The sequence below is a fragment of the Taudactylus pleione genome, unplaced genomic scaffold (genome assembly GCF_031769625.1).
Source record: "Taudactylus pleione unplaced genomic scaffold, aTauple2 ptg000117l, whole genome shotgun sequence".
NCBI classification, from domain to species: Eukaryota; Metazoa; Chordata; class Amphibia; order Anura; family Myobatrachidae; genus Taudactylus; species Taudactylus pleione.
Window position 1 is genome coordinate 18,970,828 of NW_028284519.1, and position 12,337 is coordinate 18,983,164.

Here is a 12,337-nt window from a genome sequence, read left to right on the forward strand (position 1 = left end):
TTGTGTTTGTGGGGCAAACTGCGTGTGCATGTTTTCCTGTCTGTCCTATTTATTATTTGTCCTCATATCTGCGTGTGCATGTTTTCCTGTCTGTCCTATTTATTATTTGTCCTCATATCTGCGTGTGCATGTTTTCCTGTCTGTCCTATTTATTATTTGTCCTCATATCTGCGTGTGCATGTTTTCCTGTCTGTCCTATTTATTATTTGTCCTCATATCTGCGTGTGCTTGTTTTCCCTCTATTTCTGTTTTTTTCATTCTACTCCTATTTGCATGTTTTTTGCTGGTGGTTTTTTTTTTTTTATTTGGGCCCCGGATTTGCCCAGAAACTAACCTCAATTTGTTTGACATATTTTAGGAGGACAGCCAAGACTACGCCGTCAACGTCCGGCCAGACGGCGTTCCCGACCACTATCCCCAACCCCCAGCCAACACTCCACCCCAAATATTTCCCCTATACCCCACTCCTCCCCAGCCTTCCAAGACCCTCTCCCGGAACTGTCGGGCCTCCTTCCCCTCCGTCCCACTTCCCCCTCTCCTCCACCCACCCCTCTTCCAATTACCCCCTCCCCGGAGTCCGTCATTACCCCTCCCCGTTCTTTGGGGAATGAAGGCTCCTCCGAGGAGGAACATGGAGGGACTTCCGGAGCTCCCGTTTTGGCTCCCGGTATGTTTTTCTTTCACATTTTTTTTAACCACAAACTGTTTGTATGTAATCATGTGTCGTGCCTTTATTCGTGCTTGTTTGGTTTACTTTTGGTGATTTAGCAGTTTGCCTTTACCTCTTCCTGCTGATTTCAACATACACATATCACACCTGTGGGAATTTGTACATAGGCCTTGTATTTTTGGCAGCACCCCCTTTTTGTTTTGGTTTTTTTATTTTAGGTTTAGGAGTGATTTCGTTGTGTTTTTGTTTTTTAATGTGGATTCCCTATTGTTTTATTAATCCACACACTTTTCTCACCCACAGAGGAACAGAGGCGTCGACAAGAGGTGGACGAATGTGTTGGCCAGATGCGCCAACATGTCATTGGCATTCTTGTGGGCCTTGACCGGCTGTCTGGCATCCTTCGCCAGTAGTTTTTTTTGTTTATTTTCGTTTTCGAAATACATTTTTTAGTTCTAATATACGTTCTGGCTCATTCTTTTTTTCCAAAACAAAAATAGTTTTCCCTGACATAAGTAGACTGTTCCTGCAAGGATTTCCCTTTTTTAAAAGTTAGATTGTGTTTTGTATTTGTATGTTAAACAGCCACAAGAAACACATAACAGCAACAATGTCATTTCCCTTTTTGGGTGTAGTGTCAATTAGATATTTCGACATTTTACAGGTTCCTAGTTGGTGTGCAAGCTGCTTAGGCCAATCTTCAAAATCCAAAGGTTTGGACAGGCTTCCTTTTGGTGTGGGTTGGGAACCTGAAAACATATTTCAGTTGCCATCAACTGGTGTCAGTACTGGATTACCCCTTAGTCAAATGTAAGGTGTGTTAACCTGGTTACACTTGCTGTTAACGTCCAAAAAAAGGAAGACCATTTCACTCTCCAAACAATCTGATAATCTCAAATACAACACATACAAATAAAATATTTAAATAAAAAAACAATCAAGAACTGGTTGACGAAGGACCATGCCAACATGATTCCACAAACATGGCGTTGCGATATGGGTTCCAGAATATATGCCCAAAATCACCAGATCCAGGTTTGGTAAGGGTAGCAGGAAGTAGTGAGCGTTGGAGTGGCAAAGATTATGTGAACAAACAGAAGATGGTGAAAAAAATAAAAATAAATTAGATGTTCGCAAACAAACACAAACACATTAGGTATAAACACTGTAGTTTGGGTCAAACTTACCTAAAAAATCTGGCCACCACATCATCGCGTATGGCCCCCCCACATACTGACCTCCGACCAACCTCGGGGGGGCCATCCTCAGGTAAGGCATCCTCTGGCTGCATTGGGACACCACTCCTTATGGCGATGTTGTGAAATATCCCACACAGGACCACAATTTTCGACACCATATCCGGCAAATACATGAGCTCGCCACCAGAGCGGTGGAGGCATCTGAATCGGCCTTTTAAAAGGCCGATACAGCGCTCCACCACTTGCCTGGTGGCTGTAAGTGCGGAATTATACTCACTTTGTGGGCCTGGTGTGGGAGCCAAATAAGGAGTGAGCAGCCAGGACATGCAAGGGTATCCACTGTCTCCTGTGAAAAATAAGAGACAACATCAGGAACACTGTGTATCAAGCTTAACATTGTTATGTACTAAAGGTCTCCACTTACCCAGAAGCCACGCATCACCAGCTTGTAGGTTGGTTAGTTTCTGCCATATCCCTGATTGCCGGATGACGAAGGAGTCATGTGCACTTCCTGGTAATTTAGCATTCAGGGACAGGATCTGGAGGGAGGCATCACATACCACCATTACATTCAGGGAGTGATAGTGTTTCCTGTTTCTAAATATTGCCTCCAGCCGTGCTGGAGGCTGAAGTGGTATGTGAGTACCATCCACAACCCCTATGATGTGTGGGAAGCCAGCTATTTGGTAAAAATTGGCCTTGGCCACACTAAGGGCACCCATATCCAAAGGCATTTGAATAAAATGATGGAGGTGCTTGAAAAGTGCCTCCATCACTGCCCTCAGGATCCGGGAAAAGGAGGATTGGGAGATGCCCGCCACTATTCCCACCGTTGTTTGAAACGATCCTGAGGCACAGAAATGTAACACCGCCATAAATTGCGTCAGTGGTGGTATTGCTGTTGGACTGTCAATTTGCCGCTCAAGATCACTTTCTATTAATGAGAGAGTGTCTATGATGATTTTGGGAGGTAGACGGTAGCGTCTTAAAACCTCATCATCGGGCATTCCAAAAAGGGTGACACGTGTTCGAAATATCTGGGGCCTTGCATGCCTACGATGCCTACGCCTGGGATGAGATTGAGGTTGGTCGGCTTCCGGGAGCATGGCCAGAACAATCCGCCCCAGATCAACCTGAAATTCAAAGATTTCAAAGTAAGGCTTTTGACCCACCCCAAAACTATATTAAAACAACTTAGCTTGATGATACCATCCATTGCTGCTTACATGCCGGGGTATTGTCATGATACGTCCAAACTGAAAATAAACACCAAAATTACTTGACACATTTCACTCTGTGCATTTTTGTTTATAAATTTTGTGCTAGACCAAAGTTAAAATATGCCAAACACCCATTTAGCAAAACCGCAAAGCGACATTTAACACAGTACATCAAAACGGGTCGAAATGTTGGCTCAAAAAGCGAAAGATAAACCACCAAAAAGTTAGAATGATTATTAAGCTGTTTAAACTGCGCTAATTAGTTCGCTAATACAAGTCACAAGAGTAACTACTAAAAATGCGCTAATTAGTTCGCTAATACAAGTCACAAGAGTAACTACTAAAAATGCGCTAATTAGTTTGCAAATACAACATAAAAAATGGACTTACCAAGAGCAAATATCTAAGATGCAAAATCAAAAGGTCTTTGGGGTCGAAAATAAACAAAATCTAAAATAGGAGAAATTAGGGATCCAAAAATGACAAAATATACGAAACACAATGAAACAACAATTGAACAAAAGTTAGACTTCACAAAACTTACCAAATCAAGAAACGAGGTCCCAAAAATATAAACCAACAAAGATAACGGGAAAAAAAACGCAAATCTAACCAACAAACGAATCTCCAACCTCCAACTCCTTTCTACGCAATCAATAAACTCCAGCCAAGATAACCTCCAACAATCCAAAAACGCCACCTCGACTTGAGACACACCAAGCCATAAATAGTGTTTCGTTTCCCGCACAAATTAAGGAGGGATCTTAGGGCCGCACAATCAATGATGCGGCCGCAAAATAAGGACGCATGTATAAATACGTCACGAAAACACATTCAAATTCTGGTGTATTTCTTGTTTGGACCTCAGACATGGCGACAGACCAGGGAAAAAATGCCCAAGAGTCAGGCGGTAAGTCTTTCATGCATTTTCTATCAACGATTAATTTGAAACATAAGATTAGGCAAGTTGTGATTTTGTGAATTCTGTAAATTTACACAAATAGGTGAGGAGGATGACATGGAAGAGGCTGCTGGGCCCAGTATTCCGGCCAAAGCGGCCAAAAAAAAAAGGCAGCCACATTTCACAAGAAAGGAGATGGAGGTTTTGATCCAGAAGTGTGTGGACATCCTGCCACAGGCAGACAGGAATATGAGTCTAAGCCAGAAGTGGAGAATGTGGGAAGAGGTAGCCGTTGCTGTCAATAGAGTGGGTGATTATGTCCGTCTAGCCCGGGATGTCAAACGGCGGTAAGTAAACCCTTGCCCCCCCTAAAAACAAACCCCATTTTAAACCAAAGGATAATGGCTTCCATTTTTCCCCACAGATGGGGCGACTTCAAATATCGCCTAAAGCAAAAACTCGCAGACAGGGCTAGGCATGCAAGGGGGACAGGTGGGGGTCCCACCCCTGTGTCATTGGAGTTGACGGATTTAGAAGAGCTGGCACAGGGGTGTGTGCAGCCTGTGGAGGTGTTTGGCGTGTCCAACATGGATACGGACATGCCAGACTTTGCGGCTCCTCATGTTGGCCCAGGTAAGTATTGTGATGTCACCAACTCTGAAATGCTATTGTGCCAATATGTAGATTCTAATGTGACTCTTTTCTCATTTTTCCAACAGAGACACAGGTGGATGAGTCTGCTCCAGAGGGAAGCCTTGGCCGCAGAATTTCTGCTGGCTCTGCAGGGGAGGAACCAGTACATCCGGCTGAGGACCCTGCAGAAGCCAGTCCAGGGCGTGCCCCCTCGCAGGCAGTGGGCCTCCTCACAGAACTCAATTTCAAAACGGATTTCCATACGGAGATTCTGCAGAGGATGGACGCCAGTCTGATACGGGTGGCTGAGGCCCTGGAGCAAAATGCTGCGGCCAACGTGACCATTGGTCAGGCCCTGGCGGAAAATACCAGGGCCAACATCCGCATCGCCGATGCCCTGGAGCAGCTCGTTCGCCAGCACATGGTGGAGCCGACCTCCCTTCCTGCCGGAACATCAGGATCCTCCACCTCTGGCACAACATCAGCCAATCCTCCAAATGTGCCTAGCCCTGTGCCTAGTCCAGAGGCCACAACATCTGCCTCTGGACAGGCCAGCCCGATGGCATCCCGGACCCGGTCTGGCGCCCACCCTCCCCCATCCAAACGGGCGAAAAAACGGTGACAGCAATGGCGACTTTTCCCACACTCCTTCTGTGCTTGGCTCATATTCCTTTCTGGTCAAAACTTCCCTCTCCTTTCTTGTGAAATGTTTTTAATTTATTTTTGTACGTTTATGTTAGCAGTTATTGATTATTTATTTTTGATAAAAAGTATCTTTGCCAGAAAAAAAGAAAACAAAATATTATGCCAATTGGTTTGTGTTTAAACAATAAATTTATGATAAAAATCTGACATTGTATTGTGACATTATTGTACAAATGGGTTACATTTAATCCTGGCCCTAAAGGCAAAAAAGGACACAAAAAACCATTTCATTTGTAAAAAAAAAAGGCCTCTTGAAGGAACGTTTCAAAAATCACATAACGATGCAAATTCCACATTAAAAAAAAAAAGGGGAGCTAATTAAAACATGATGACATTATTGTCACAATAGGCCATAAACAACAAATTGAGGCCAAAAAAAACCCCCAAAAATGTACGCCAATTGATTGTGTAATCCTGACATTAGCAGGTATGATTTCCACCTGCGTACGGTTTTGTGCTATCCCAATAAACTGCTTTCCAAACACATACCAAGCCGGTTTTCAATACAACACTAATTGCTTTTGTGACCACCCGCGATTAATCGCTGCAACATCATGGAGTCCCGGGACGGAGGAGAAGGCCATCGCCAATGTGGTCGAGTAATCCAGACCCTAAACTGTGTGAGCATTTTGAAGGGAAAGAGGATGTTCCAGTGACGTATGTGACGGTCCGAACACATTTGACGTTCGCATCTGCTAATGTATGTACGCCCCAAAAACGCCTCGCCACGCCTGCGTTTTTCCATCTCCACCCCCGTCAACACCCAAAAACGCCCTGTTCTGTCAATCACATTTGACATGTCACTTCCTGTACGCTATTTTAGGAACGAGAGAAAAAAAGCTCGCAATCTGCCGTACGCACATGCGCAGTGTAACACCGTCGCATGCGCGGTTAGTCAACATCGGAACGCAACGAGCGTACTGTTGGTAACGTCAGGGCCGGATTAACAATGGGGCGGGTGGAGCTACAGCTCCAGGCCTCCCCATGAAAATAGGCCCTCAGCATCCTCTGTAGAGCAGGCAGTGATGACAGGCAATTTTTTTTCTTCCTGTCACTACTCCGATCATTAGCCTCCTGGAGTCCTGGCTACCCTACCCTGGAGTCCCCGGCCACCTGAAACCTCGCCTACCCTCGGGCCCACTGAAGCTCCGCCCCCGGACCGTTCGAAGCTCCGCCCCCGGATCGTCCGAAGCTCCGCCCCCGGACCAGCCGAAGCTCTGCCCCCCAGGTCATCAATGGAGCAAAGCATAGTGTTGTTACTCGGTGCAGACGGGACCCTGCAGTGACACATCTATGGCAGCCAGGCAATGAATGGGATAGGGAGGAGTCGTCGAGCATTGAGAAGTGCAGGAGGGATAGGAGCAGACGAACTGGCTTGTAAGAAGAGTTCCAGGAACCCTCTGTAGGAGAGTGTGTGCATGAAGTGGAAACCCAAGAGAAGAGGTGAGCAGAAACAGTGCCTGCTAGTTTGCCCAGTGCTGGGGGTGCAGGGAGAAGTGGGACCTGCACTGGGGAAGAATCAAGTGAGTCCCTTTTATCTATATAAAAAAAATAAAATACAGGTACTGCCCATTTAAGCCTCATTCCTGCCTTGTGAGTGTGATGCTGGTACACACTATGCCATATGCCGTTCGTGCAGCCAGCAAATAACATATAGCAAAGTGCATTTGCGGGTCTGTACAGACGATATGTCTGTGAACGACGTTGTTCACAGACATATCAGGTCGGCCCTGCAACACAGACAATGCCGATATATCCTGCATATATATTGGTATCTCTGCCTGTGTGTACAGGTGACCCACTGACAACCCACGCACTAGCCGTAGGAACCACCCATACTGACATCACAACAGTGGCGGATCGGGCGGGGGGGTGTGGGGGTGAGAAGTGCGAACGCCCCTCGTAACAAACAGCCTCAACCCCACCCACCTGCTGATCCTGCAGGCAGCAGTGCAGCTCCAGGCAGGGCAGACGGAGACGGCCGGGGTGAGCTGTGGAGGCACCTGTGGTTGCCACTTCAAGCCCTTCCTCCCACATCACTGAGTGATCCACCTGCCTCTCTGTCTAACAGCCTGCCACTGAGGCTGCTCAGAGGAGGAGAGGACTAAGGGGGCAGGCACAGGCATCAGCTGCGGCCCACACACAGTCTGCTCTGACTCACTGTTCCAAGATTGAGCTTCAATGTGGCGCTTTCTTGAGTGGAGGAAGGCGGAGGCTGCGCTGTGGCAGTGAATGCATTGCAGTACATTCAACGAACCATTCAGGGATTCCTGGCACTGACTGCTTAGTGCCAGGAGAGGACTGCTCAGAGGAGAGGACTGTCACTGCTCCCCCTGAGTCTGCACTAGCCACCAATGCCAAGCAGCTACATTAAGGATGCCACAGCAGCCCACCACAAGCTCACAGAATCAGGCTGACAGTAAGTGTGATGGATATTGATCGAAATTTTTTATTTAATTTTTTATGGGTTTTTTCTCATGTGGTAGCGAATATGTTTGTTGTTTTTTTTTTCATGCTGGGGCCTATGTGTTTTTTTCTTTCTTTTATGCAAAGCCCTTATGTTTGGTATTTTCATGTGGGGGGCCTTCTTACTGCAGCCATGCACACAGCATACATGTCACATAATAACAAAGGAGCAGAGTGTAAAATTGAAAATGAAAGGGGAAAAAAAGGAAAGAAGAAGCAAAAAGATAAATAGATGGAGACAGGAATGGATACACAAAGCGATGACGTAAGGTTATTGCCTGAAAATGGGAGGAACCCCCCCCCTAAAAGAAAAGTCTAGATCCGCCCCTACATCACAACTGGGCGGGCAAATTTAAATGCCCGCCAAGTTGTGTTGTTTTTTCAGACATCGAGCGGCCCTTTGGTAAGTATGTATCACTTACCAAATTGGCCACTTGGTCAGCCGGCTGCCGTTCAGCCACTCAGTTGCTTTAGTGGATACCTAGCTTAAGGCATCATATTTCATGTGGATGTGCCCTAGAGTTAGCCATAAATATACCCACACCCCCTTGCATGGTGGTCATGCCCACTTTAGTGGTGTGACGTGGAAACCCCCCCTTTAGAGATCCTGCATTTGCCCCTGTATACGTATATAGAACTGCCAGCAGCTTGTTGTATGATTTATCCCAATGGAGGAGCCATGGTGTGTAGCTGTGTATTAGCAGTCACTTGGATGCTTGGTGTATTATTTGGCGGTCACTGTAATGCTGTCTGTATTATATGGCGGTCACTATGATGCTTTCTGTATTATATAACAGTCACTACAATGCTCTCTGTATTATATGGCGGACACTGAGATGCTTTCTGTATTACAGATATGTCCACATTCATCTAGCCTCTTTGAGCGTTAAACAGCACTTGATAGTGCCGAGCATCTTTTGCATGCAACTTTTTTCCCTTTAAAATGCATCTTAGTCACAAAGCAATGCAAATAGGATGCACAAACAGCTTATGCTGATTAAAATGATATGCTGCATGCCTATATTCTATGTGAGACTGCGGGTGCATCTGCATGCAAAATGTAGACTACTATAAGATTCACGTTCTGTAGCTTGGTAAATCCGACAGTGCTGGTCACACCCCTTGCAGCAGCACACAATAGGCCCTTCATAAATTTCAGCTCCAGGCCCTTGTCAACATTAATCTGGCACTGGGTAACGTGCGATTCTGAATGAGGGCCAAAGTATGTAATACTTTCATTTGTTTTTGAATCTTGTTGCGATTTCTTTTTACATTGTAAATGCGACATTATTCATTTTTAATAACACTATCCAGACATGTCCTGTTATGTGTATGAATTGTGTACTAGATTTTGGCATTAAAACTACAGAATCCTCATTTCCTGGCTCATATACTAGGGATGGATATCGGAAGCCCGGCATCGAATGGTTGCTGGGCTTCCGACATCAAATCCAGTGATGTGATGGCAACTAGCTATCGCATCACAACCATTAGATAGTATAACCATCGCGATGGTTAAAATTGCGGCAGTAAAGGGGAGAGGCCTATGTGAAAGAGCCAGAGCCACACGACAACCCCATCCACTTCACTGTGCTGGAGCTCAACACTCTCCAAGGTGCTGGGCTGCCCCTACTCTGAGAATAGATGCTATGTGCATGCGCATGGTATCTATTCTCCTGCTGCTCACCCGCTGCTCTGCTATGCAGAACAGCGGTGTATGCTCCCCTCCACAGCCAACCATTGGATGGGCATCGGAAAGCTGCATCCGATGTCTGGCAACCATCGAATTCCCGGTTTTCAATGGAAAACTTACTTCCTTTGAATCTGAAACATCGATGGTTGCTAACCATCGGCTTCCACTGTCTATCCCTCTCCATCATATAATACTCTTCTCTCCAGCAGTAAAGCAGTTGCTTATTCTACCTTTGCCGAGTTGTTGCATCATGCGTACTAGGCCAACTAAGTATGCTCAGCTACATGCACCTTTTCTCAGGGGGCATTTTACATCTGTGAGTAAGATGCAAATTCTGTCAAACTCAGCATTAGACCCTCTATGTGAAACTAATATACCCAATGTCATGTAGAGCAAAGGTTACCAGAACTATGTAATGGGGGCTTGCAAAGAGTACATAACTGTGTGTTTGTCAGTTATTGGACACATTTTTCACACCAGTGTGAATAAAGATCATATTTACTGTCCCTGACTTGTGAGAATTTGTACCATATCATTTGGATACCACTCCAAGATCCCAATATCAGCATCCACCTGAGCCTCCATGCCCCAGCACCCTTTAGAGAAATATCTACTTGTGTGAGTCCATAGGTGAGAATCAGGTTTGTGTAGCGCTGGGACCTCAAGTAAAGTAGGTGAACTCATTAATTGCTCCCAGCCTGGGTATTGATTAGTCTGTGAACTGTTAAAATACTTTATACATAGTTTGTACCTGATTCTTGTGTTTATTAATTGTGAGAATTTATTTATTTGTTGTCTGAGAGTGGGTGACTGGGGCATGAAGGACCCACCAGGGAAAAGCAGAGGAAGGGCCCTGTTGAAAGGGAGTGATCAGCCATTGGTGGTCATCAAATGGGGAGTTTTAGCAAATTAGAGAAGAAAAGATTATGAATGGAGGCAAGTTTGTTGCACACAGATCTTGCATTCCGGAAAGCGTACAAGAATGGGGGAGATGGAAGTAAGAGACGTGGCAGGATTACCGGGAACAAGGAGATGCAGCAGGGTTAGTACTTATGGGGGTATGCGTTTAGGAAGCCGGCGGCCGCAATACCGACCGCCGGCTTCCCAACTCCTCAATCCTGGCTAGGATTACATGACAGGTGTCTAAAATCTAGACACCTGTCATTACCCCTTACGCCGGGAGATCGGCACCCGGCATCCCGATCGAAGGGATGCCGGGTGCAGCGAGTGGACAGCTGCAGGGGGGGGAGGGTTAGGTTTAGGGCTACCGGGGGGGACTTAGGGCTAGGCCACCCCCGGGAGGGTTAGAGGTAGGCTAGGGGAAGGGGGGGTTAGGGTTAGGCACCCCCAGGGGGAGGTTAGGGTTAGGCACCTCCCCCGGGGGACTTAGGTTTAGGCAGCGGGGAGGGGGGGGTTAGGTTTGGGCACTTGGGGGCTAGGTTTGGGTTAGGCCCCCTAAGGGAGGGTTAGGGTTAGGGGGGTAGGTTAGGTTAGTTAGTACTTACCTAGGGACGATCGGGATTTCCAGCGCTGTCGGGCTGCTGCTGCCGGGATCTCTTCCTCTGTCGGCCTAACGCTGCCGGGATTCGAACTGCCGGCCATGCGGCCAGCGGTATTACATACCGATTCCCTTATGGGTCAGGGTTTATTGTGGCAAGAGTAGGTGGGTTACCGATGGGTAAGGCTGGAGGGGATTAAGGTGGAGGTAAGTGAGTGAAGGGGAGAATGGGTTGGTTAGGAAGGGGTGGTGGAGGAGGTGACGATTGAGGAGGGAAGGTGTAGAAAAAGCAATGTGGAGCAATGTGAAGTGATGGGACCAGAAGGAGTATTAAATAATAACTGAGATAGTGAACAACACTGCAGTATGTCAGAGTTACAGCTGTGCATGGAAGAAAAAGACTTTATTGTGGGTGTCAGGTTGTTTATGTCAGTGAGGAGATGAGTGCGGAGAAGTAGTGATTACAGATGGTGAAATATTGTTGGCGACAGCCAGTGTGGAGGAAGTGGATAGGACAGAAAAATGAGACAGATGTACAGTTGTCAGGGCCGTGCATTGTAGTAACATACCTGTGCTGCTGTTCTACAGTCCTTCAAGGGTTAACTTTCATTCTTCTCTGTTATTATGAAAGCTATTGTTTATTTACTAAGCATTGGGTTCTAAAACTCGGCGCTTCCAATTGTTTATGCCCGAAATTTAAAAGGGCAATGCTTTTATTAGCAGAACATGGCTAGAAAAAGCATTGCCCTTTTAAATTTCAAGAATAAATATAATTGGAAGCACTGTGTTTCAGAACCCTACATTCAGTATATAAACCCCTTAGGGGCATATTTATCACAATCCGCATTTCAGATGTGGTTGTGATGCAATAAATTTGCCTAAATTAGTATTAGGATATTAGAAAATATCGCATGAATGTGATAAAATTTGCATGCTGGGACAGAGCTTGTGAGGAAGCCCTGCACTCCCAGATCCAGTAGCGCCCTGCCCTTTGTGATACGTGTAGATGCGATGCCCGTGAGCCTTGCCATCCTACCAGCTGATGCGGTAGGACCCCCATCATCAAAAATAAAGTTGCCACTACCCCCCTTTTTATCTATGACAATGACTCCCCATATGCCAGCTTTCCTCTGTGCCCCTGCCTCAATGCCCCTGCACTCCTACCTTCTTTGTGACCCCTCTCCCCTATGCTTCCCCTCCCTGATGAGTCTGCCCTGGTCCCCAGAATCTTCTCCTAGGTGCGTGCTGCTGCCTGGCTCCCGGGCTCCTCTCCTGCCACTCTCCCATCAACGTTTGTAATAGAAAATAAATGTAACAAAACTTACCTGCACCCAGGGATCTCTCCGTGGGCT